At 37.9% G+C, this 27,253-nt stretch overlaps 1 protein-coding gene across 5 annotated transcripts in view; it reads left to right on the top strand.

Annotated features, from left to right (window-relative positions):
- LOC144307822 (uncharacterized) overlaps positions 1-27,253 on the top strand; it is a 122,591-nt gene that overhangs the window by 75,022 nt on the left and 20,316 nt on the right. Inside the window, exon 5 of one of the 5 annotated variants that reach the window (XR_013374521.1) lies at positions 14,376-14,562. The exons of the other annotated variants lie outside the window; for them this stretch is intronic. The gene's annotated coding sequence lies outside the window, so the exon portion shown is untranslated. Of the gene's footprint in view, positions 1-14,375; positions 14,563-27,253 lie in introns of those variants that run through there. 5 annotated transcript variants of the gene reach the window in all.

The raw sequence follows: 27,253 nt of genomic DNA, 5'->3' as shown, positions 1-27,253 counted from the left end.
ATTATATTTTGAAATGATAGTATTTAGGATATTTTAGATTAAGTTAAATATATTATTAAAGTGAATTTCCCTTGCTTTTTCTGACTTTTTAGTGTGGCTATTGGAAAAATTAAAATTACACATGTAGCTCATGTTTTATTCCTTTGGACAGGGCTGATTTGAATCCTTTCGCTTCTTACCACTCTCTTCACTGCCCCCTGGAAATAGAATTTTCTCTTTTTGTGGTCAAATTTGCATTTTATTTTTTCTGGTTTTATTGAGATATAATTGACAACATTGTGGAAGTTTAAAGTATACAACGTGATGATTTGGTATGTGTTGTGAAATGAGGTTAGTTAACAGATCCATCACTTCACATAGTTGCCATTTTTGTGTGTGAAAACATTTAAGATTTACTCTCTTAGCAAATTTCAAGTATACAGTGCAGTATTGTTTTTTTTCAGTACAGTATTGTTAAGTATAGTCACCATTGCTGTGCCTTAGATCTCCAAAACTTATTTATCTTATAACTGAACCAGTTTTCCACTAGCAAACCTCTCTCAAGTCACTGGAGAAACCATAACAGGTGCTTTATCAGAATTTACACCTTCTTGTTTCTCCATAAGCCATTTCTGACACTTTAGGTAGAAAGTTGTTTTCTTTCTTTTTTTTTTAATATTTTATTTATTTATTCATGAGAGACACACAGAAAGAGAGGCAGAGACACAGGCAGAGGAAGAAGCAGGCTCCATGCAGGGAGCTGGATGCGGGACTCGATCCCGGGACTCGAGGACCACACTCTGGGCCAAAGGCAGGCCCTAAACCACTGAGCCACCCAGAAAGTTTTCTTAACCAGGCAGGTAAAAAGAACTATTCAATGGTGGACAAGTATTTCTACATTTGTTTTGTTACTGGCTAAATTTGTTACTTGCTGCTGTAGTTTGAAAATGTTATTTTTCTAAAGGGAGAAAAATGTTAACACCTTTTTCCAGGGATGCCTGGGTGGCTCGGTGGTTGAGCATCTGCCTTCAGCTCAGGGCATGGTCCTGGAGACCCAGGATCGAGTCCTATGTCAGACTCTGCTAGAGGAGTCTACTTCTCCTTCTATGTCTCTACCTTTCTCTCTGTGTCTCTCATGAATAAATAAATAATTTTTTTAAAAAAAAGCCTTTTCCCAAATTATACCAGTTAGAAATACCAAACTATTTCAACAACGTGAGTTTTCCCACTGGTATTTGTGTCTTTTGTAAACTTTATAAATTTTAGCAGGATGTGTAGAAACAAATATAGGTTAGGCGTATCTTTTTATAAACTTCAACATGGCAAATTCATGGTAAAAGATTTGTAATTAACAAAAATTTAGAATTTACTGCAAGTACCTAGAGAATGTCATTTTACCTTGCTGTTATACTTTCAAAGCACAATTGGCGTAACTTGCTAATTCTTATTTGATTTTTTTAAAATGGATTTTTTTAAATAGATTTTATTTATTGATTGAGAGAGAGAGAGAGAGAGAGAGAGAGAACATGAGCAGGAGGAGGAGCAGAGGGAGAGAGAGGGGAAAGAATCTCAGACTCTGCACTGAGCATGGAGCCCAACATAGGGCTCGATCCCATGACCCTGAGGTCATGACCTAAGATAAAATCAAGAGTCAGCACTTAACCAACTGAGCCACCAGGAGCTCAAAATAGACTTTATTTTTAAGAGAGATTTTAGATTCATAGTGAAATTGAGTAGAAGGTACAGAGATTTCCTGTGTACTCCCCAGTCTCTCCAACCTCTAACATGCAGAGCCTCCCCCATTATCAATATCCCCTACCAGAGTGGTATATTTGTTACAATCAACAACCTACAGTGACACATCATTGTCACCCAGAGTCCATAGTTCACATTATGGTTCACTCTTAGAGTCATATATTCTGTGGGTTTGGACAAATGTATAATGATATGTATCTACCATTATAGTGTCACACAGAATAGTTTGCCCTAAAAATCCCCAGTGCTCTGTCTATTCATTCCTGTTATTTGATTTTTAAATCTGCACAACTCTTCTCAATGATTTCATTTTTACTCAGCCACCTTCTTTTAATCTTTCTTTTTTATCAGTTATTTTTTTAGGTGTAATTTAAAGAGTCAAATACTTTCCAAGATTTATTATAACTAAATATCAGGTCCCTCTCTCCACCCTTCACTTCACCCTTTTTCCTGCTTTAGAGGCAACATTTTCAACTTAATTTTTTTTTTTTGGTGTTTATCTCTCTAGCTTTAAATACATGCTTATATTGCAATTTTTTTTAATTAGTAGGAATTATCTGATTACTTTCCACTATCCTAGATCAGAACTTAGCTCTTTCAGATCTCTTCACCCCCACTACACGCATGAACATTTCCTGTAACCCCTTTTCCCAGCATAGTTTCATTATAATTTTAGTTAGCTCAATAATTTGACTATATAAATGCTATTTGTAGCTGAGCCAGGTTGAACCGCTGATAAGACAACTAAAGAAATACTTAGGGATTTGGAATATAGATTTAAATATTTACCCAGAATTCAGCTTACATAGATAAAAAGAAGAGAAACTGTGAAATAGAGGTTAAAGGGACATGAGGGATAGAAAAAGAATGCTCAACATATGCTAATGTGATTTTAAAAAGGAGATAAGTAAAAGAATGGGGGGGGGGAATAAGTGTCAGATAATGTAGACTAAGGAAGAACAATCAAATAGCTAGCAGGAACATCTCTTTAAAATCATACTACTATTTGGGGTGCCTGAGTGGCTCAGTCAGTTAAGTGCCCAATTCTTGATTTCAGCTCATGTCATGATCTCAGGGTCATGAGCCCTGTGTCAGACCCCATGCTCAGCAGGGAATCTGCTTGGGATTTTCTCTCCCTCTCTGCCCCTCCCTGCACATTCGCTCTCTCTCAAAAAAATAAATCTTTAAAAAAAAAAAAAAAAAAAAAAAACAACCAAAACACCATACTACTATTTATTGAGATTAAAGATGAAATTAAGATTTTTTTGTAATAAAGTCAGAGAGAATTGACCATTCACAAGCCCTTAATAGTAAAAGATGTACTTCTGGAAGAAGGAAAGCAAATCTAGAAAGAAGGATCAATATCTAAGAAGTCATGTTAAGCAAATAAACTGGCAAACATGTTGGTGATTTTATTTTCTTAATTTTTACAAAAGATTTATTTTAGAGAGAGAGGGTGGGGAGGGACAGAGGAAGAGGGAGAGAGTCCCCAAGCAGACCTCCCCACACCAGAGCCCAACCTGGGGCTCTTTCTGAGGACCCCAGAATCATGATCTGAGCCAAAACCAAGAGCCAGATGGTTAACTGACTAAGCCACCTAGGCACCCCAAACATGTTGATGATTTTAAATAACTGATGACTGTTTTTTTAAAAAACAATACAATCATAACAGCAATAATGACTATGTGGGTAGGGGAAAATAAAATAAAGTGGAATTAAATATATGACCTATCATGGAACATTGGAGATGTGTGCAAATGGAGTTAAAGGGTTCTAAGTTCCCTTGAGTTGTCAGGAGGCGTCTAAACATGAGATTATAGTCAAAATTTTAAGGTCAAGTATGTATATTAATTTTTTTACTAAAATAATAGAAATAAGATGTTTATTTTCCAAGTAAATGGAAAATAGAGGGGGAAAAAGAAGCAAAGAAGAATCTAGATAGAACACTCAATAAAAAGAAATCACATATATTTGTAGTAACAGTAGACATAAATGGTTCACCATTCCTCATTAAAGACAGAGCTTCTGGGCAGCCCGGGTGGCTCAGCGGTTTAGAGCCACCTTCATCCCAGGGCGTGATCCTGGAGATCCAGGATCGAGTCCCAAATCAGGCTCCCTGCATGGAGCCTGCTTCTCCCTCTGCCTGTGTCTCTGCACCTCTCTCTCTCTCTCTCTCTCTCTGTCACATAAACAAATAAAATCTTTTTTTTTTTTTAAAAAAAAGATAGAGCTTCTTAGATTAAATAAACCCCAAATCTTTTTTTTTAAGATTTTATTTATTTATTTATTTGACAGAGAGAGAGAGAGGGAGAGAGAGAAAGAGAGAGAGTAAACAAGCAGGAGGAATGACAGGGAGAAGCAGGCTCCCCGTGGAGCAGGGATCCCAATATGGGACTCTATCCCATGACCCTGGGATTATGACCTGAGCAGATGCTTAACCCACTGAGCCACCCAGGTGCCCCAATAAACCCTAAATCTAACCATGTTCTGTTTATAAGAGACACAGATAAAGCATAAAGACACAGAAAGGTGGAATGCAAAAGGATAGAAAAAGAAAAACTAAGTGACTATTTGTTGAACAAATACTTAAAGTTTCTGGATGGCAGAAACTGTGTTTTCCTCTTATTAAAAGACTTCATTTTTTTTAGAGCAGTTGTGGATTCATAGCAGAAGTGAATGTAAAGTACAGAGAGTTCCCACATGCCCCCTCCATTCCTTCCCACAATCTCCCCCACCATCAACACTCCCCACCAGAGTAGTACATTTGTTACAATCAGTGAACCAACCTTGACACACAATTATCATTCATAGTCCATAGTTTACATTAGGGGTCACTTGGTGTTATATGTTCTGTAGGTTTTAACAAATGTATAATATCAAGTATCCATCATTACAGTATCATACAGAAGAAGAGTTTCACTTCCCTAAAAATCCCCTGAGCTCTATGTACCTATTCATTGAGACTGTGTTTTATATTTACCTTTCTTTTTTGCTGTAGAGCCATGTTTATATTAGGGGTTTGAAGGTCTATGCTTGGATTTAACTGTCTTACTAAGTCTCTTCTGATTGAATTTACGATAATAAGAGAAAATGAAAACTCTTTGGCAGTTCCAAATATTAGATCTTTAATGACAATGCCACCACTACTAAGTACCTGAAGTCTTTTCCAGACAATTCAGAAAATGGTATTTCTTGCATAAACAGAAAATAAACCTCTTCAATGTTATCTTCTAAAACTAGGGATGCTTAGCCCAGCTATATGGAAAACCACCCACTGAGATGTTATTTGTAGTAATAAAATTATTTGAATGTTCTGTGAAGGATTATCAAATAATCTTTTTTTTTTTTTTTGAGTTTGTGATTATTATTAAAAGGCCTTTCAGGGCAGCCCCGGTGGCTTAGCAGTTTAGCGCCGCCTTCAGCCCAGGGCCTGATCCTGGAGACCCGGGATCGAGTCCCACGTCGGGCTCCCTGCATGGAGCCTGCTTCTCCCTCTGCTTCTCTCTCTCTCTCTGTCTCTCCCTCTCTCTGTGTGTGTCTCTCATGAATGAATGAATAAAATCTTAAAAAATAAATAAATAAAATCTTTTTTTTTTTTTTTTTAAAAAGGCCTTTCATAAGCCAGAGCCCTATGTGACAGTCATCAAAAATCCTTGGACAGAAAGACCATTAGCCGTCAAGTTCACGGTTCAATTGATTTTAATAAAAGAGTTCTAAGATATTTATAGACTTAAACTATACTAAAATCCTCTGTATTAGTTTTCTGCTTTGCATAATAAGTTACTCCAAAACTTAATGGTTTAAAACAACTTTTATTATGTCATTTATTGTGTCATTTCTGTGGGTTGAGAATTTAAGAGCATCTTAGAGCTGTGCAGATCTGGCTCAGGACCTCTCTTAAGATTTCGTTCAAGCTGTCACCTGGGGCTGTGGTCATCCAAGAGCTTAACTGTGACTAAAGGATTCACTTCCAAGATGGTGCACGCGTATGGCTGTTGGCAGGAGGCCTCATTTCCTTGCCACATGGGCCTCTCCAATTGTTGCCTGAATGTCCATGATGCATCGCAGCTGGCTTCCCTCAGAGCAAGTGATCTAAGAGAGAGTAAGACAGAAGCTATAATGTCTTTCAGTGTTATACTCTATTGTTTTCATATCTTGTTCATTATATGGGTCAGCCCTACTCAGTGTGGGAGGGAACTATACAAAGACATGAACTAGGAAATAGGGATTACTAGGGGATCATTTTGGAGATTGGTGATCACATTCTCAGATATAGATACCAAACTAGTGTTTGGAAAGGCTAGAAGCACATTTTTAGGCAATAATTTAGAATTTTATCCTTACTTACATTTTTTTCTATCTTGCATAATGGCATTTTTTATTTAAATCAACATTTGACTTTTCTTTAATTCCTACTTTTTCCAGACTTACTAAGGTCTGGAGCGCTTAAATGTTATGGAAACTGGTGAAATTTAGAGGTTTGTCTACTCTTATTGTGTAGAAATATTGAGGATTTAATGGTTACTTTGGCGTGAATATCTCAATATATGTATGTCTCATCTGAAGTGAAAACTGTCTTCCACCCCTACAACATTCATCTTCATTGTATATGTAGCTTTTCCTAAAGTTAGAGGTTATCTCTTTTGTCAATATCTTAGCTGTTTTCATGCAATTGAGGCCACATTAAGTGTAAGGAAAATGTTTTCTTTTCAAACCTTCTTATTGTTTCTAATCTGAAATTTTCTGAAAATTTCCTCTAATTTTTATGAAATTAATGCCTTTAACATTTTCCAATTTTCCATCCATGGGTGCCAGGGTGGTGCAGTTGGTTAAGCATCCTACCCTTGGTTTTCGCTTAGTCCTGATCTCAGGGTCTTGTGCTTGGGGTCAAGAGATCAAGCCCCACATCGGGCTCTGCACTCTCTGCAGTCTGCTTAAGACTCCCCCCCTCCCCCCTTTCTCCCTCTGTCTCTCTCAAGTAAATAAATAAATCTTTAAAAAAAACCTCATTTTCCATCCATACTAGAACCATAGTAGAAAGTGCTTTTGTAATATTTTTAAGGGAATGATATATAAAAACCTGCCTATAATTGGCTAAATAGAGACATTAGAGAATCAAATACCTCATCCCTTTACAAAGGGCTGCTTCTATCGGGCAATATGAGCTTTGCAAAGTGGATACAGTTTTATGAAATTGGTGGCTTATGATGCATTAAAATCTAGGAAGTCTGCATTTTATTTCAAATTGAGATCTTGAAAGTAATACTCTACTTAGAGCTGTGTTATTTTAATAAAATTTCAGGGATAATTATTTTAAAACCACCCATCATCCTATGTTTAAATGAAAAAATCACAAAAATTTAATTTAAAACTTTAGAACTTAAAGTATGAAAGTTGCCAGAGTCAATTTCATATAATTTTTTTATAAAGATTATATTTATTTATTCATGAGAGACACACAGAGAGAGAGGCAGAGACACAGGCAGAGGGAGAAGCAGGCTCCATGCAGGGAGCCCAACGTGGGACTTGATCCTGGGACTCTAGGATCACTCGGTGGGCTGAAGGGAGGCGCTCAACCACTGAGCCACCCAGGCGTCCCCAGAAGCTATTCGTTCTTTGCATGTTTTGTGTCTCACCAGTGTGTGAGTTCATCCCTAGACTCCTAATTCGGAACCCACCAATTGCCAGACCAGCAGGATCTTCTTGTACTTTTCCTAAAAGCAGGCTGGTAGGATAAAGTGTGTTCCACAGGAAACAAGAGCTGATGCCCTTGAACTTACTGTCTTTCTAGCTGCACTGATCTCCTCTGTCTGATCCAAAACTCAGCTGTTCTGCTGGGATCCAGTGAGGGAAACCCTTGGCTGCTGATCCCCATCACATTACTTGGGATTTTGCCTAGGCTATTGGGAATGCATCTCTCTCTCTGTCTCTGTCTCTCTCTTTCTGATGGTAGGGTTAAGGAAGTAGGATTTGATTTCAGAGCTCTGGGAGGTCATCTTTGTCACTACTGGGGGAGAACTATTAGAAAATAAAACCAGCACAGAAGAAGAAAGGGGCAAGAAATGGAAAGAGACTCTTCTAGGCTCCTGCCACATGACTCTTGGATTCATCAGTGAAATAAGCCCCCACATTCCCTCTTCTGTGCTTACATAAATTTGAACTGAGTTTTGATCACTTGAGAGCAAAAAAATCCTTATTACAGCAGCAATTATGAGATGAAAGTATTGTTTACAAAAAACAAATGTTATCTCTTGAGGGAAGAATTTGATTATGTTTTTCTTTGAACAGTGGCCAAGAAAAACCAAAGTAAGTCCTTAATATGTCTTTTTGAGTTGCTACAAAAATAATACAAATAATATTATACCTAAAAATCGGGAAAACACAGTGGAGTAATCAAAGACTACTGGTAATGTAAAGAGGTTTGGATTGGCTCAATGGCTGAATTAAGATCAAGGGGAAAGCTAGTGATTTTAGTCCACAGATATTTTGAGGTAAGATCAAATAGAAGAGCTGCTTTCTTCTTATTAAGGGAATTTTTTTGTATATTTATTTTTATTTTGTTTATTGGAGTTTATTGGAGCTTGATTTGCCAACATATAGCATAACACCCAGGGCTCATCCTGTCAAGTGCCCCCCTCAGTGCCCGTCACCCAGTCACCCCATCCCCCCACTCACCTCCCCTTCTACTACCCCTTGTTCGTTTTCCAGAGTTAGGGGTCTCTCCTGTTCTGTCTCCCTCACTGATATTTCCCACTCATTCTCTTTCCTTTCCTCTTTAATCCTTTTCACTATTTTTTATATTCCCAGACATGTTAAGGGAATTTTAAGACAGCCATTTGGAGAAATGAGAGCAGTGGATAACCTGTTGCCTGTTCAGTTTTAGGATGTGAATTGTAGGGTGGCGATTGGTAGAAACAAAGGGCATTTGACCTATGACTTTGTCCTATGTCTTATTGTCCTGTGACTTAAGACACCAAGCCTCAAGACTCTGTGACCTAGCAGGCCCGATAGAGATATAAGAATCAGATTAATATAAAAGGAAGTTTTGAGTTCTAGGCCTGATTTTTCCTTTTGTCTCATGGAGCAAATTATTTATGGTCTCTGTTCAATATGCTAGAGCCAGTGATGTGGAGAAACCCTCAGGACAAATAGGAAAAGGATCCATGTATATGGAGTGTGTGTGTGTGTGTGTGTGTTGTACTTTATCAGGGAATAGGAACTGTCTGTAGTGTACTTTAATTACTATTCCCTTTGTCTCTTGGAGGGCACTTTGGTGAATTGAGGAAGACAGGGAGGAGCTTATTTCTGGGCTCATACTGTAGACACTGGGCAGTGTTTCACAGAAGCAGCAGAGAGGAAGTGGCTTCATTGCCTAGGAGATGAAAATACTCAAAATTTGAATTTAGAGAATCCACGTATGTTACTTGCCCCACTAATGCTTCACCTCTGAAGCAAACATTGACAAGTATCTCTCCCCAGTTCCATTTCTATTTATAAAATAACCCTTTTTAGGGGCACCTGGGTGGCTTAGTTAGTTAAACGTCTGCCTTTGGCTCAAGTCATGGGCCTGGAGTCCTGGGATTGAGCCCTACATCTGGCTCCCTGCTCAGAGGGGAGCCTGCTTCTCCTTCTCCTTCTCTCTCCCTCTGCTTGTGCTCTGTCGTGCTCTCTCTCTGTCAAATAAATAAATAAAATCTTTTAAATTTTTTTTTTTTTTTTTTTTTATGATAGTCACACACACAGAGAGAGAGGCAGAGACACAGGCAGAGGGAGAAGCAGGCTCCATGCACCGGGAGCCTGACGTGGGATTCGATCCCGGGTCTCCAGGATCGCGCCCTGGGCCAAAGGCAGGCGCTAAACCGCTGCGCCACCCAGGGATCCCAAAATCTTTAAAAAAAATAACCCTTTTTGTGACATTTTCCCTCTTTTAAATCTACCCTGATACTTGGGGAAGAGAGAAGAAATTAAAGGAACTATGATGAGGATAAAATTCAAGGCACTCCTCCTCCAGGCCCTTGAAGGAAAAGGAAATGTTTTAGGCAGGCTTTCAAATAGTAGAAGCTTTGATGGCTAATTTGGGCAAAACAGAGTAGAACCATCCCTAAGGAAAAAGAAGGGAAAAGTGAGTCATGAAGCCTAAGTGCATTTCAGAGCACCCAGTGTGCTTGAGAGTGAGTGTCAAGCAAGGGCTTCAAATCCTCTGGTTGACAAATTCTCACTTCTGTCTCACTCTTCAACCATGTTTCCTAGCATCTAAATTTCTCGGAGTCACAATTTGGTGCCGGAATGTGAATTAAAGCATATAAAGTATATAATTATTTCCGATTCTCGGCTTAAAACTTTGCTTTTGCATCCGAAAGAAACAACAGATTCAGAGACCAGAATATATTTTGCTGCAAAAACCTTCATCAGGAGGCAGCCTGGGTGGCTCAGCAGTTTAGCGCCGCCTTCAGCTCAGGGCATGATCCTGGAGACCCCGGGATCGAGTCCCACATCAGGCTCCCTGCATGGAGCCTGCTTCTCCCTCTGCCTGTGTCTCTCTCTCTCTCTCTCTCTCTGTGTCTCTCATGAATAAATGAATAAAATCTTAAAAAGAAAAAGAAACCTTCATCAGTGTTTGAGCTCCACTTCAAGATGTAGCTTGAATCACACTGGAAAATCATGTATTTTAAAAATATGCATCTAATAAATCCAGTGTCATTCAGGGAAACAAGCCTTTTTATTAGGTTGAGATACTGGCTGGCTATTCATTTTCCTGGTCAAGACCTCCAGGCATGGCAATTTAAAGTTTACCTTTGAAACAAACAGTGCTCTCGCCTTGGAAACCTCTTTCTCCCCACTGTTGCTAGGTCCCCCGGCCCTGCGCAAGCACTGTGTGTAATAGCTTCTGGTGAGGAAATGACATTTAGAGCTCTCTCGATCTGTCAGCATAATACCCACATTTTAAAAAATCATATGTTTGTGAGGCCCTTTCTTCCTGTAAGTCTCAATTTTTCTACTTCCAAGTTTGAAAATATATTCAATGAGCAATTTAAAATTGACACTGGCATTTGTGTGATTATTTTCTATTTAACAATATTGATTTTCCATGTTGAAAATAGCTTCACTGATGGGCAAAATGTAATGTAAGAGAATAGCTGTGAATGAAAGGTTTTTTTTGTCATAACTCATTTATTTCGCCAATGCATTTCTTTACAGGTAGGTTACTATGGATAAAAGTAGATAAGTATTTATTGAGTGGACTGTTCTTTATTTTCACTTTCTTTCAAGTGCCTGGCACATAGTAGATGCTCAATAAATAACTGTTTAATGTTTGTGACTGAATTAATGAGTTCCTGATAAATCAGACCTGCCTAATTATTTTATATCAAACTCTAAGTCAACAAATAAGTATTGTACTTTTTGGGAAAAAAATCTTTTAATTATCTTGAAGGAATATTAGCATTGCTATATATATGTTCTAATTTTTTAAAAGATTTTATTTATTTATTCATAAGAGACACAGAGGCAGAGACATAGGCAGGGGGAGAGACAGGTTCCCCACAGGGAGCCCAATGTGGAACTCAATCCCAGGACCCCAGGATCACAACCTGAGCCAAAGGCAGACGCTCTACCACTGAGCCACCCAGGCATCCCAATGCTCTTAATTTTTAAAGTATTTTATTGTGAACATTTTCAAACATATTGCAAAGTTGAAAGAATTTTATGGTGATAATTCGTTACTGTCACTTAGATCGTACCACTTATATTTTACTATACCTGTTTTATCACCTGTATCAAGTCATCTTATTCATTGATGCGTTTCAAAGTAAATTGAACACATCTGTACTCTCCCTCCACCTATTGCAGCATTCATGCTAAAATTAGAGTTCGGTATTTATCCAAAGTTTTCCTTTTGATGTAAATTTTACATGCAGTGAAACGCACAAATCTTGAGCATGCATCCACTGAGTTTTTCCATGCATACAGACTCCCATCAAGGTATAGAACATTGTCATCACTCCAAAATGTTCATTCATGCCTTTTCCCAGGCAAACATAGTCCCCACTTTATACCCTCTTCTCTGCCAGGAAACTCCTGTCCTAATTATTTTCCCCATAGATAAGATTCGCCTGTTCTAGAACTGTATATAAGTGGAATCATACAATATATATTCCTTTGTGTAAAGCTTCTTTCATTCAGCATGTCTTTGAGATTTTTGCATATTTTAGTGTTTATTGGTAGTCAATCCTTCTTTTGCAGAGTTGTATTCCATTATATGAATGTATCATAGTTTGCTTATCTATTTCTCATTTTGATGGACACACCTGGGCTGCCTCTGAGTTTCAACTATTAAAAATAAAGCCACTATGAACATTTGTGTATAAATCTTTCTGTGGACATTGTTTTCATTTCTCTTTGGTAGTAGCTAGGAGGAATTGCCAGATCATAGGATTGGTATATATTTAGTTTTATAAGAAGCTGCCAGGCCTTTTGTTGAATGAAGACCTTTACAGTCATACCAACAATGTATAAGAATTCCGATTGTCCCAAATCCTTGTAACATTTGGTATCGTCAGTCTTTTTAATTTTAGCCATACCAATGGATGTGTAGAATTTCATTGTGGCTTGCTTGCTTCCTTCCTTCCTTCCTTCCTTCCTTCCTTCCTTCCTTCCTTTCTTTATTTTTTTAGAGAGGGAGGTGGGTAGGGGCAGAGAGAGATAGGGAGAGAGAGTCTCAAGCAGACTTCCCACTGAGCATGGAGTGCATTGCAGGGTTTCATCTCACAACCTAAGCTGAAATCAAGAGTTGGATGCTTAACTGACTGAGCCACCCAGGCACCCCTCATTGTGTTTTTAATTTCATTTCCATATGACTAATGATGTCAAGTACTTTTTAGCTACTAGCACATGTTCTTTTGTAAAGTACCTATTCAAATATCCTGCCCATTTTTTTTTAAATTGGAGTTTTTTTAATCATTTAATTTTAGGAATTTCTATATCCTGAATATCAGTCCTTTGTCAGATATATGTTTTCTGAAGCTTTAGGGCTTTCATTTTTATGTTTAGGTCTAGGGTATATTTCAAATTAATTTTTGTATGAGGTGGGCACTGATGTTATTTTTTTTCCTTTCCCTATGGATATCCAGTTATTCTGTCAGGATTTGTTTAAAAGACTCCTCTTTTCCCTTTGAATCCCTTTAGTAACCTTATAAAAATTAAGATGACCATATAATTGGGGGTCTATTCAGTTCTTTTTTTAAAATATTTTATTATTTATTTATTCATGAGAGACACAGAGAGAGAGAGAGGTAGAGACACAGGCAGAGGGAAAAGCAGGCTCCATGCAGGGAGCCGGATGCGGGACTTGATCCCGGGTCTCCAGGATCACATCCTAGGCTGAAGGCGGCGCCAAACTGCTGGGCCACCCAGGCTGCCCTATTCAGTTCTTTTGATCTATTTGTCAATCATTATCCCAGTACCACATTGTCTTAATGATTTTAGCATTGTAGTTAAGTCATGAAGTCAGGTAGTATAAGTTCTTAACTTTCATCTTTATTTTCAGAGTTATTTGACTATTCCATTTCCTTGATTTTTCATGTATTTCTATACTTAGCTTGTCAATTTCTACAAAAAAAAAAAAAAACTCTGCTGAGAGTTTGATTGGAATTGCACTATATCTCTATGATTCATTTTGGTTGAACTGACATCTTAGTATTATGTCAGTAATATGGAACATTCTAATCTGTGATTTATCTCAACATTTATTTAGATTTTCTTTAATTTCTCTCAATGATATTTTATATTTTTTAATGTAAAGATCCTAGAAATGTTTTATTAGATTATGTTATATTTTCTCTTATAATTACATTATATATTTTTATATAACATGTTATGTTAGAATTATTTCATAATTTTTGATGCTATAGATGGAATAAGTTTTTAAATTTCAATTCCCACATGTTTGTGATACCAATGGACTTTTAAAATTAACATTATATCCTGTGACCTCATTAAATTCATTTATTTGTTCCATCATTTATTTTGTAATTCTTTAGGCTTTTGTATATAAATAGTTTTGTCATCAACCAATATATTCCTTTCCATCTTTCTACCTCTTACTTCTTTTAATTTTTAAACCCTGACATATTGAATTGACTGAAACCTCCTGTACAATATGAAATATAAATGATGACAGTGGGCAACCTTGCCTTTTCTTAATCTTGAGGAAAAAAACATTCAGACTTTCACCATTAAATATGAAGTTAATGGGCAGCCCGGGTGGCTCAGGGGTTTAGTACTGCCTTCGGCCCAGGGTGTGATCCTGGAGTCCTGGGATCATCAATTCCCACGTCAGGCTCCCTGCATGGAGCCTGCTTCTCCCTCTGCCTGTGTCTCTGCCTCTCTTTCTCTCTGTGTCTCTCATGAATAAATAAATAAAATCTTAAAAAAATATATGAAGTTAACTGCATGCAGGTTTTTATTTTTATTTTTTTTTATTTTTATTTTTTACATGCAGGTTTTTAAAAGTTGTTTTATTATGTTGAATAAATTCCCTCCTATTCCTAGTTTGCTACAAGTTTGTATGATGAGTGAATGAATTTTTTTCTGCATTTATTCAAATTATGCTATAGTTTTTCTCCTTTGTTCTGTTAATATAGGTGGATTGCCTTGACATTAAAAGTTAAACAGTGTTGGGGCTCCTGAGTGGCTCAGTTGGTTAAGCCTCTGCCTTCGGCTTATGTCATGATCCTGGGATCCAGGTGGGCATCAGACTCCCTGTAGGAAGCCTGCTTCTCCCTCTCCCCTCTTTCTCTTCCCCCATGCTCATGCTCTGTCTCCCTCTCACTCAAATAAATAAATAAAATCTTAAAAAAAAAGTTAAACAACCTTGTATTCCTGAGATAAACCCTACTTGGTCATCATGTATTATCCTGTTGATATTCTATTAGATTCCATTTGCTATATTTTGTTAGGACATTTTTGCATCTATGTTCATGAAGATTATTGATCTATAAATTTCTTTTTTGGACTGTCTTTATCAGGTTTTAGAATTAGGGTGATGCTGACCACACAAAATGAATTGGGCAGTATTCTTTCATTCTTTGATTTCCAAGAGTGTTGGTAAGAGTCGTGTGATTTCTTCCATAAATGTGATAGAATTTACAAGTGAAAGCATCTGATTTTGAAGTTCCCTTTTCAGAAAGCTATTTAACTATGAATTTAATTTTTCTAATAAATAGTTATTTTCTTTTACATGCTATGTGCAGCCCACCAACAAATCCTATTGGCTTCACCTTCAGAATATATCCCAAATCTCACTTCTTACCACCTCCTTGGCTAACATCTTTGACTGAGCATCTAAGTCTCTTTCTGGTTTATTGCAGTGACTGCTTTGCTGGATTTTTTCCTTCTGCCCTTGCTCTATTCCGCCTAGTCTGTTTTTCAATACAGCAGCTAGTGTGCTGCTTAATGTTGTCAGATTGTGTCACTCCACAAAACCCATACCCAGAGTAGAAGTCAAAATCCTTGCAGTAGTCTATAAGGTTTCACGTGGCTTGGCACTACATTACCCCATCACCTTTCATTCTTCTACTCTCTCTCAGTTATTCCTCTCCACACTGGCTTCTTTCCTGTTCCTTCAGCAGGCTGAGCATACTTTGCCCCAGGCCCTTTGCACACGCTCCCCGCACCTCCACCATGCTCAGCACACATTACACTCAAGTATCCATGGGTCTGTTCCCTTGTGTCCTTTAAGTCTTTGTGCAAATGTCATCTTCTAAATGGAGCCAGCCCTTACTACCTAGGGGCACCTGGGTAGCTCAGTTGGTTAAGTATCTGACTCTTGATCTCACTCAGGTCTTGATCTCAGGGTGGTGAATTCAAGCCCTGCATGGAGCCTACTTAAAAATAAAATCCCCCGTGCCCCCTGGCACTCTCTGACCTTTTCTTTTTTTCTTGTTCTCTATACACTCATGACTTTTTAATGTGCTATACCATTTACTCATTTTGTTTATTGTTTGTCTCTCCTTTCTGAAAGCTCTATGAGAGCATAGATTTTTGCTTATTTTTTGCACCATTGCATCTGGGAATCTAAAACAGTGCCTGATAAATAGAAGCTACTCAATAAATAATTTGCGTAAAGAACAAACTGCACTCCTAGATTCACAACCTTGTCTAAATCATATAGTATTTGGGCACCTGGGTGGCTCAGTGGTTGAGTGTCTGCCTTTGGCTCAGGTCATGATCCCAGGGTCCTGGGATGGAGTCCTACATCGGGCTCCCTGCAGAGAACCTGCTTCTCCCTCTGCCTATGTCTCTGCCTCTCTCTCTGTGTCTCTCATGAATAAATAAAATATTTTTAAAAAATCATATAGTATTTTCAAGAGAGGAAAATTAATATATAAAAGGTTCCAAAACCAGCTCTATTGACAGTACCTTTCCCCTAATACTCTTAATTTTCATCATTTAAAAAAATCAGATATTTTTTCAATCTGAATCTTTTGTATATAAATAATAATCATAAAACAGTGATTTCATATCTTTGTTCAGCAATAGTCTCAACAGAACTTATCCTTAGGAGCAATGCATTATTCTACAACAGTTGATGGAATTGAGAGGTGAGGTTGCTAAATGAAAATTGTTATCAATCCCACAATCCCATGCTCAGTCTGCACTGAGCATGAAGCCTGACATGGAGCTTGATCTCACCACCCTGAGATCAGGCCTGAGCTGAAACCAAGAGTGGTTTAACTGACTGTACCACCCAGGCACCCCTTTCATAGAGTTTTCTAATGGCTAAAGAGCCTTCATTGTGACTGGTGGAAAATTACAGCTTTTTCTAACTGCATTATAACCCAGAATATGTGGAAGTTTTAAAGGAATATTATTGTAAGCTTCTAAGTCAAATCTCTCATTTCTTTCTAAATTTCTTTGGATAATTTCCCATGTATAATTAAAGAGAATCTTATTGTTCTTGTCTTTGTAGCTGTATTTTTCCTGTTAGGCCAGAGTATTCTCTATTTCTGTATAACAATTACCCCAAAACTTACTGGCCTAAAACAACAAAACCTTATCACTCCGTAGTGTCTGTGGGTCAGAAATTTAAGAGTGGTTTAGCTGAATGAGTTTGGCTCACATTGTCTCATGAAGCTGCAGTTAAGACATGTGCTGTAGTCATCTGAAGGCTTGACTGGGGTGGGAGAATCCATTGCCAAGGTCATGCAATGACTGTAGAAAGACAGCCTCAGTTCCTTGCTGGTTGTTGGTAGGACGTCCCAGTTTCTTGCCATGTGGGATTCTTCTTGGCACTGTTTGAGAGTCTACAAGACATGGCTGCTCAGAGTGGTTGATCAAAGGAAGAGAGCAAGGAAGAAGTCACAATGCCTTTTATATCTTAGGTTCAGATGTTATAGACTGTCACTTTTACCATTCTATTCATTAGAAGCAAGTCACTAGGGGCACCTGGGTGGCTCAGTTGGTTGAGCATCCGTCTCTTGGTTTTGGCTCAGGTCAAGATCCCAGGGTCATGAGATCAAGCCCTGCATCAGACTCCACGCTCAGCACAATCTGCTTGGGATTCTCTCTCCCTCTCCCTCTGCCTCTCTCATGCTCTCTCTTCCTCTCTGAAGAATAAATAAACATTTAAGAAAAAAATACTGTCTCTGTTTTTCAGAGGTGGCTCAGATATAGTGAATGACAGACCCATTTATACAGTTAGAAGATGATGGTCTGAGATTAGCTCAAACTCCTACTGTTTGCTAGCAGTTGTCAACCAATTATGTCAATAAACACTTGAGAATAAGCCTTTCTGTTAATGACTCACCACTGCATGATTGAAAATTGACCATGCAATAACATATTGTATATTTCTTATACTTATTTGAGCCCCATTAAATAATTCCTTGTGATAATATCCCCATTAACTAAAGAAGAAACAGATAATCTGTAAAAGAAACCATTTCCTTGGAAATGATTTTAACTTATTCAGAGTATCTCTCAAAATATTTGGTGTGTTTATTAAAAGTGGCACATTGGAAAATAAAAGTTTGTTTTGTTTACTTTTAATGGCTTGAACTTTTTTGCACTAATCTACAGAGATTTTTCAATTAACAAGCTTGTAGCTCTGCTTTGGCAGAATGACAATGTGTACACTGTTTACTGTCTTTAGAACATCATTACACTATCCTAAAAGGTCAGAGCTTGTCAGAGGTGCTGATAATTTGGGTCCTTATTAACAGCAAAGACAGGAAAATAACTGAAGTCATTATTTCTCAACTGTTTGCAAAATTGTTGAAATTTGATTTCAAAGACTCAATATTATAGGAGGTTTTTCTACTTTTTTATAAACAATAGTTGAACTTGGCTCTGGAAAAGCTCATGTAATTTTTGCATAGATAATAATCTTTGTATATCACTAGCAACTTTTCTGAATCAGTCCCTTTAAAAGTAATGGTCTGGTGGGAATGTCATAAAACCCCTCAGTGCATGCTCCCACAGAAGCCTCCCCATATTTGTCATTGGTTTTGTTATTATGACTCAACAAGAAAGTTACTCTCTTTTATCATGCCACTGGTTCTTCATCTTAGACATATGACTACAAGCAGTACACTTTTGTGACAAGTCTCCTAATTATAACATTCTCAGCCAATCTTCTAAAATGAAAAATCCCCCCCAAAATAAAATAAAATAAAATAAAATAAAATAATAAAATGAAAAATCCCTTTGTGAACAGGGGAAGCACTTAGGGGAGGCACGTGGGTGAGGCATTTTATTGAACTTTTAGGCAAAGAGAATGAAAGTAGCTTTGTCTTTTGGTTTTGCCCTTAAGTTATCTATGCTATTAGTCACCTCATGGTGTATTATTATAAAGTGAGCATACCTGCTCCTCAACTACATTGCTATTTAAATATTACAAGATGTTTGTCTCTGGCAGGGAGAGGATACAACAATAACATACCATTTGCTGGCACTGATAGGTGTATGGTCTTTGGAGGAGGCTGAGTTAGGGGAAAAGAGATGCAGGATTTTATTGTTCAGGTTTATTGTTGGAACTGTGCTCTCTAGTCTCATGCAGTATCTAGGCACCCCATGAGGTGATAGGCTCACTCTCTCACTGATCTCACTCCAAATTTGCTACCTTTTGTTAGGGTTAGAGCTGATGGAATAAGGATTGGACATAGAGTGAATGACCCAACAGAGGCAGGAAGTAGTGGCATTAGAAAGCAAGGGGGATAGGTGGTAGATAGGTTGGCCAGGTTCATTTCTGAGCTCCAGGTTTAGACTGTTGACTTTTTGGGAGTCTGGGAGTATCCACTTATTGTTATTTTAAAATAATACTAATTCTTGACAAAATACAGATAAATAAAAAGAAGGGGGGGAAAAACCCAAAAAAGGTCATATTCTCACTGCCCAGAGAATCCACGTTAACACTTAAAATGGACCAAAATTCACACATGTACATGCTTAGAAAATTTAAGTAAAAAGGAAAGATACAAACAAATAGCACAGGTGTCTTTTACTGCTCACTTTCCCAACCCAATTTATTTTTCCAAAGGTGACGGCTGTTAATGGTTTCTTAGTATTCCTTTAGAAACAGTAAAAACTTACCTGGGATCAAAAGAGTGAACAATCAGCTCAGACATGGGAGGAAAAAAAGGAAGGCTTTCTATCATTAAAGCTAGGGGGATAGACACGTAAAGTCAGATGCAAAGTTAATAGAAACCATTCTTTCTCCAATGATTGTGCAGCAGCCGTAAAATGCCATAATGGCACCCCCTAAGGGTGCCATTATACTGGGATGTCATTACTGATGACAGCCCCCAGCCCCACTTTCAGATAACATTCATCTGTTATCAAGAGACTCAATCCTGCAAAAGTCCCCTAACTTCAAGACAGCACTCAATCCCTAGTTGAACTCCCTTTCTAACATTGCCTCAGTAAAGCAACTAACCCAGAACTGATCACCACTCTCTTAAACCCTCCTCATAATCCTTCAGTGAGAACCCAAATCTTATAAAAGATGTTTCTCTCTTCCTTCTTGTTGAGTAGCACTCCATGGTTCTCCTGGAGGGCCCTCCCTCACTGCATAGACACAATAAATCCAACCTTGTCATATTTCACGCTTATCCTTCTTTAGTACTCTTTGGCTGATTAGGCCTTAACATAACACATTTTGTATTCATCTACCTGCTTTTTAATTTACATAAATGGTTTGCCTTACACACTGAATTACACATGCCTTTTTTCTTTAATGATACATCATGGAGGCCCACTACATCAGAAATATAAAGATCCACTACTACAAAGGATCCATAATAAGAATGTACCATAATTTGTTTAAATTTAAGTCCCCTACTGACATATACTTCAGATGTTCCTAGGTTTTTGCTATTGTAAAGAAGGTTGCAATTAACATCTTGACACACACATCACTATACGTTTGTGGTTGGACTACCCAGCATCTACTTCCAGTTCCTCCCTTCTCAATAGTACCCAGCTTTTCTTTTCTAGCTAGGGAAGACAGTCCATCCTTATCTTTGGGAGTTCGTTCTGATTGATTTAAATCATGTAGCAAAATCAGAGGTTATGCCTGTACCTTAATTCAACCCTATAAGGCTAAACATAAGCATTGTTTCGTGGAACATTGACATTGAAGTGCTTTCTATATCCTGCAATATCTGTAGCCCCAGTTGGGACTGATAATCATTTCATGAACACTGTGGAAAACATTGGTTGGATAAAATTAACCCTGGAAACCAGAGCAGAATCTTTGTGATGTTGAGCTGCTGGGTTACCCAACCTTGAAGTCCATCTGAGGCAGATGCTATGGGTGCCCTACTCATATATCTACTTGTCTTTACCACTTCAGTGCACACTGGCCTGACTTTTTTTTTTTAAGATTTTATTTATTTATTCATGAGAGACACAGAGAGAGAGAGAGAGAGAATGAGAGAGAGAGAGGCAGAGACACAGACAGAGGGAGAAGCAGGCTCCATGCAGTGAGCCCGACATGAGACTCGATCCCGGGTCTCCAGGATCACACCCTGGGTTGAAGGCGGCGCTAAACCTCTGAGCCACCAGGGATCCCCCTGGCCTGACTTCTGTTAGTACTGAATTACTTGCCTGAGGGGTTTCTCTTACTACTGGAGTCCCCTCTGCCATCCACTCAGAATGGAATGGATGACTCTCAACCAGTGACTTACCCTCTAGGGTGGATTACCTCTAAGGCATATGGTTTACACTAGCTCTCAGGGTTTGCTTAGTGGAATTAAACTCTAGTTGTCCACAGTGGAAATTAGCTTGATACTGTACCCTATATTGGCTCCCTTCTCACCTGTGTCACTTTTCCACTCTTTTTTTTTAATTTTTTTTTATTTATTTATGATAGTCACATGCAGAGAGAGAGAGAGAGAGAGAGAGAGAGAGGCAGAGACATAGGCAGAGGGAGAAGCAGGCCCCATGCACCGGGAGCCTGACGTGGGATTCGATCCCGGATCTCCAGGATCGCGCCCTGGGCCAAAGGCAGGCGCCAAACCACTGCGCCATCCAGGGATCCCACTTTTCCACTCTTTCATTGATGTTTTCTTCATATTCCAAAAAACAGCCCAAACTATGAACCGTGTTCTGCTTGAATTTTCCAAGTCTGTGTGCCAACAACCCCCTTTATTATTTAAGCTGGATTGCATAGATTTTGTGTTACTTGTTAGAAGAGTGTTCTCAATATGTATCTTTTGTGGGCTTATCTGAAGGGTCATTTTTGGAGATATATCTGAGCAGTGAGTATGTGGGGGCTAAGAGGTAACACATGTTTTACATTTGCGTAAATACTATCCTCCAGAGTGGTTGTACCAATTTTCAAAAGATTTATCTCTTAAAATAATCCGTGCTGCAGTTACCCAGATCTTACTCTTTTCTTTGCAAAATTGCCCAAAGTTACTGAGCACTAAAGTGAGTTTGAATAACCTGAAGATTTTTAGGATTGTTGTTATCTGTTCCAGAAACTGTCACCTAATGGATTATGCTTTACACATACTGGAGTATTTTTTTCCTTCTTTTTTTTTTTTAAAGATTTTATTTATTTATTCATGAGAGACACAGAGAGAGAGTGAGAGAGAGGCAGAGACATAGGCAGAGGGAGTAGCAGGCTCCATGCAAGGAGCCTGATGTGGGACTCGATCCCAGGGCTCCAGGATCTCGCCCTGGGCCAAAGGCAGGCACTCAACTGCTGAACCACCTAGGCGTCCCCCATTTTTTTTTAAAAGATTTTATTTATTCATGAGACACACACAGAGACAGAGAGAGAGAGAGAGAGAGAGAGAGGCAGAGACATAGGCCGAGGGAGAAGCAGGCTCCCTGCAGGGAGCCCGGTGCAGGATTCCATCCTAGAACCCCAGGATCACGACCTGAGCCAAAGGCAGACACTCAACCACTGAGCTACCCAGGTGCCCCATCTTGAGGATTTTCTATAGCAACCCAAAAGAGAAATATTGTGTGGGGCAACCCTATCAGATGGAGGCCTTGGGCAAGGGCAGTGGAAGAACTCACCTGAGGCAGAACAAAGAAGATAGAAGTTTATTGGACGCACCACAAGGGGGTAGCGGGCAGGACAGGGGAGGAGAGACTGTCCGCCAGGAGGGGATGATGGGGGGCTGTAGTTATGGTGGGGAAGGTGAGGACATAGGGGACCTTATGGAATTTCCCTTTTTTGGTACCCGTGCCTGGTTGTAAGTAACCCATTGGTCAGCGAGGGCCTATGGCTCTTTCAAGGTGGGTCTCCTAATGAGCCAGTTTGCATTTAGCCTGGTGGTGGCTGCAGGCCCTTATACCTTACTCAGGTCTCCATCGCTCAAGCCTGCTGCCCAAAAGCAGCCTCTATACATCTTTTTTCCTTTTTATGGAATTTCTCATTTGTTCACTATCACTGTGACTTTGTGTGAATTATCTTCCCATTAATAGCTTTGGTTTTATAGCTAGTCATCAATTCAACATTGTAGCAGTGTTGAATTGGACTATTGATTGATTTCACATAGGATGAGCAAGTAAAGTTATATAGCACCATCTTAAATTCTCTTGCAGGCCAAATTATTTCCCTACCCCTGGACACAGTAATGTCACCATGAAAGCTACTGATAGAAATATCTCTCCCAGTGAGATATTGGGTTTCTTGGAGGGTTTTGTTTACTACTGTTAGAGTATAACTTGATGATCTAAATGCCATCTTATATGAACAAACTTTTGTAATAAACCTAGTGTCTTTGAGCCAAAAGTAACTAGGCTTCAATCTTTTCAGTAACAGAAGACTTAATCTGTTATGAACATATACTAGTCCCGACCACTTGGGGTTCCATTCAAAACACACCATGTTTAAAGCCACTAATTCAGCTGACTCTTAGAACTCTCAGGAAGGTGAACTAGCATCCCCTCAACTTCAATTTCATCTGCCTCTTGAAAGTCTTCCTTTTCAAAGCAAGCATTTGGCACACTTTATATTACAGATTTGCTCTGCTCATCATCCTGCCCATCATATCCCATCAGCAATTTCCGTGATTAAGGTTAAGGGTAGAGATAGAAATTTTAGCACCTATAATTTAAGAATACCACAGAGAAAGAGACAAAAGATTTGTTTGATGGGCCAGAATGTGCTCTATTTTGGTAAATGTTCTCTGTGCACTTGAAAAAAATGTGTATTTTGCAATATTTTGAAGTGTTGTAGAAGTGTGCATTAGGCATTTGGTTGATAGTGGTGTTCAAGTCTTCTGTATCCTTGTTTTCTATCTATTTGTTTTTTCAATTGTTGAGAAAAGGTAAATCTCTGAGTATAATTACGGATTTATTTGTTTCTCCTTACACTTCTATCAGTTTTTAATTCATATAATAATTCTGTTGTTAGGTGCATATAAATTTAAGATTGCCATATCCTTTTGCTGAATTGGGCTCTTTCTAAAATGACCTTCTACTCTTAATAATACTTACTCTGAAAGCTACTTTGCTTTATATTAATATAGTAACTCCTGTTTATTTTTTTAAAGATCAAAATAGGGACACCTAAGTGGCCCAGCGGTTGAGCATCAGCCTTTGGCTCAGGGCGGGATCCCGGGATTCCGGGATCGAGTCCTGCATCAGGCTCCCTGCGGGGAGCCTGCTTCTCCCTCTGCTTATGTCTCTGCTTCTCTCTGCGTCTCATGAATAGATAAATAAAATCTTTTAAGAATAAAATAAAGATCAAAATAGAATAGTATATCTTGTTCCATCTTTTTATTTTTAACCTATGTTGTGTCTATATTTAAAGTACATTTCTTAAAAGTAGCATATAGCTGGGTTTTTTTTCCTTAATCCAATTTGACAATCTCCAATTTAATTGTGTGTTTAAACCATTTACATTGAATGTTTTATTATTCATTGCTGCAGAATAATATTGTCAAAAACGTAGCAGCTTAAAACAACACACATTTGTTATCTCACTGTTTCTGTAAGTCAGAAATTCAGGCATAGCCTAGCTGAGTCCTCTGCTTCAGGATATCTCACAAGATTGCAATCAAAGTGTTGGGCAGGGCTGGGGTCTCATCTGAGGCTCAACTGAAGAATAATCTATTTCCAAACTAATGTGATTTTTGGCAGGATTCAATTCCTTGCATGGTGTCAGAATGAAGGCCACTTTCAGTTCCTTGCCACATGGACTTCTTTGTATGATGGTTTACTTCATCAAAGCTAGCAAAAGGAACAGTCAATAGAGAGAGACTGCTTGCAAGATGGAAGATGGAAGTTCTAGTCTGACGTAACAGTCATGATGGTTATATCCCATAGTCCATTGGTTAGAAGCAAGTCACAGGTTCTGTCTACGCTCAAGAGGAGGGTATTACATAAGGGCATAAATACAAGAAGACAGGGATAATTGGGGACCATCTTAGAGTCTTTCCACCACATATGTGATGATAGATATGGTTGCACATATATCTACCATCTTTCTATTTATTTTCTATTTTTACCATCTTTTATTTGCTCCTTTTTTCTCCACTCATATTTTGGATTAATTGAATAATTTTTATGATTCCATTTTATCTCTTTTGTGGCTTTTTGTCTTTTAACTTTTTGTGTTATTTGTAATAATGCAAACTTTGTAATAATTTATAATAACACAAAAAGTTACCTACACGGGTAACACAAAATATTACCCCAGTCTGCTTTCAAGTGATATTATTACTACTTCCTATATAGTATAGAGACCTTCCCACAATGTACTCATTTCTCCCCTCCTGACTCTCATGCTATTGTTTTTGTATATTTTATTTCTACATATTATATGAACCCCAAATACATTTTTATTATTTTTGCTTTAAATGGCTGATTATCTTTTAAACAGACTGACATAATGACAGAATTTCTTTTTAATTTACCCATATGGTTACCATTTCTAGTACTCTTTTTGTGTATGTTTGTGTAGGTCAAAATTTTTATCTATTATCATTTTTCTTTAACATTTCTTATATACAGGGCCTGCTTGTAATGAATTCTTTCATCTTTTGTATGCCTGAAAAGATTCTTTATTTTTGCCTCTATTTTTTAAGAGATTTTTTTCCTGGAAATGGAATTCTAGGTTGACGATTTTTTCTTTCAGAGCTTTGGAGATATCATTTCACTGTCTTTTGGCTTGCATTGTTTGTGTTGAGAAATCTGTTGTCATTGTTATCTTTGTTCTGTACTTAGTATGTGTTATTTTTCCTCTGGCTGCTTTTAATATTTTCTTTTTATCACTGGTTTTTAAAATTTTGATTATAATGTGTCTTATGTGGTTTTATTCATGATTTTTGCTCTTGGGGGTTTGTTTAGCTTCTTGAATCTGTGGGCTTAAAGTCCATCAAATTTGAAAAGTTTTGGGCAGCCCAGGTTGCTCAGTGGTTTAGCGCCACCTTCAGCCCAGGGCGTGATCCTGGAAACCCAGGATCGAGTCCCACATCAGGCTCCCTGTATGGAGCCTGCTTCTCCCTCTGCCTGTGTCTCTGCCACTCTCTCTCTGTTTCTCATGAATAAATAAATAAAATATTTAAAATTTTTTTTGAAAAAGAAAATAAATAAAAAATAAATTTTTTTGAAACGTTTTTGTCCATATGTTTTCTGTCTTATCCATTCCCCTTCTCTTTTGGAGATGACAATTACATGTATATATATATATATACAAATATATAAATATATATATAAATATATAAATAATACTAATTCTTGACTATATATATTTGTCCATTTGGAGTTGTTTCACAGACTACTGATTCTTTATCTCCCCCTCCAAGCCCCCAACTCTGGGTGTTTCATTTTAGATTGTTCCTATTACTAAGGGTTCAAGTTTACTATTTTCTTCTGCAGTAGTTAACCAGACATTAATTCCATCAAGTGTATTTTTCACCTCAGCCAGTATAATTTTAATCTTTAGGAGTTTGAACTGGGTCTTTTTCAAATTGAACATGTTCAATCTTTCCTTTAGTTTTTGAATATGGAATATAGTTATAAATTTTTTTAATCCTTGCATTTGTGTTATTTCTGAGTCCATTTTAATTGATTTGTTTTTCTAAGATTGGGTCATTTTACTTGGCGGGATGAGCACTGGGTGTTATGCTGTATGTTGGCAAATAGAACTCCAATAAAAAAATTAAATAAAAAGAAGTACATTAGCATCCAGCATTTATCACATCACATGCTCAGTTCATATGACTATTTTTGTAACTAATAACATCAGTTTTTTGCCATAACCGATCTTGTATATTACGTTATATATTAATTTCTCATATTATATTACATATAATTGTACATCAATTTCTCATCATCAGAAAATACAAGCTCTATTAAAGACCTTCTTAAAGTATAAAAAAAAAGATTGGGTCATTTTCCTGTTTCTTTACATCCCTGATAATTTTTTACTAGAGGTCAAACACCATGAATTTTGCCCTGTAGAGTGCTGTATATTTTTGGAATTTTCTTGAGCTTTGTTCTGGGATGCAGTTAAGTTACTTAGAAACAGTTTGATACTTTTGAGTATTGATTTTAAGTGTTGTTAGGTGAGATCAAGAGCATTAAGTAGTCTAGTGCTATTTTTCCACTGCTTCTGAAGCAAACCCCTTTTTAGTATTCTACTCAATGGCCTGTGAATTATAAGTTTTCCACCCAGCATACTAGGAATGAGCACTATTCCTGGTCTGTGTGATCTTTGGGGATTTCTCCCTTTAAACTTGTTTGGTGTTCTTTTCCTCATGTGTATGTACTGACCTGTACTCAATTGAATAGTAAGGGTGGGGGGGGGGGCCTCTGCAGATCTCCAGAGTTCTCTTTCTATGTAGCCTTTTCTTCTTTGGTAACTCTTGCTGCCTTGGCTTTCCTGGCCTCCCAGCTCTATAGCCTCAATTTGGGAGTCAACCAGGACTATCCTGGGTTTTTTTCTTCATATGGTAAACCTGAGCAACCATAGTGTACATTTCATTTGTTTGTGTTGTCTTGTAGAGATCATTGTTTTGTCACCTGATATTAATGTAATAAAACTATATTCCATACT

This window comes from Canis aureus, chromosome X (genome assembly GCF_053574225.1).
Source record: "Canis aureus isolate CA01 chromosome X, VMU_Caureus_v.1.0, whole genome shotgun sequence".
Lineage (NCBI taxonomy): Eukaryota > Metazoa > Chordata > Mammalia > Carnivora > Canidae > Canis > Canis aureus.
This window is presented reverse-complemented; position numbering and strand designations above follow the sequence as displayed.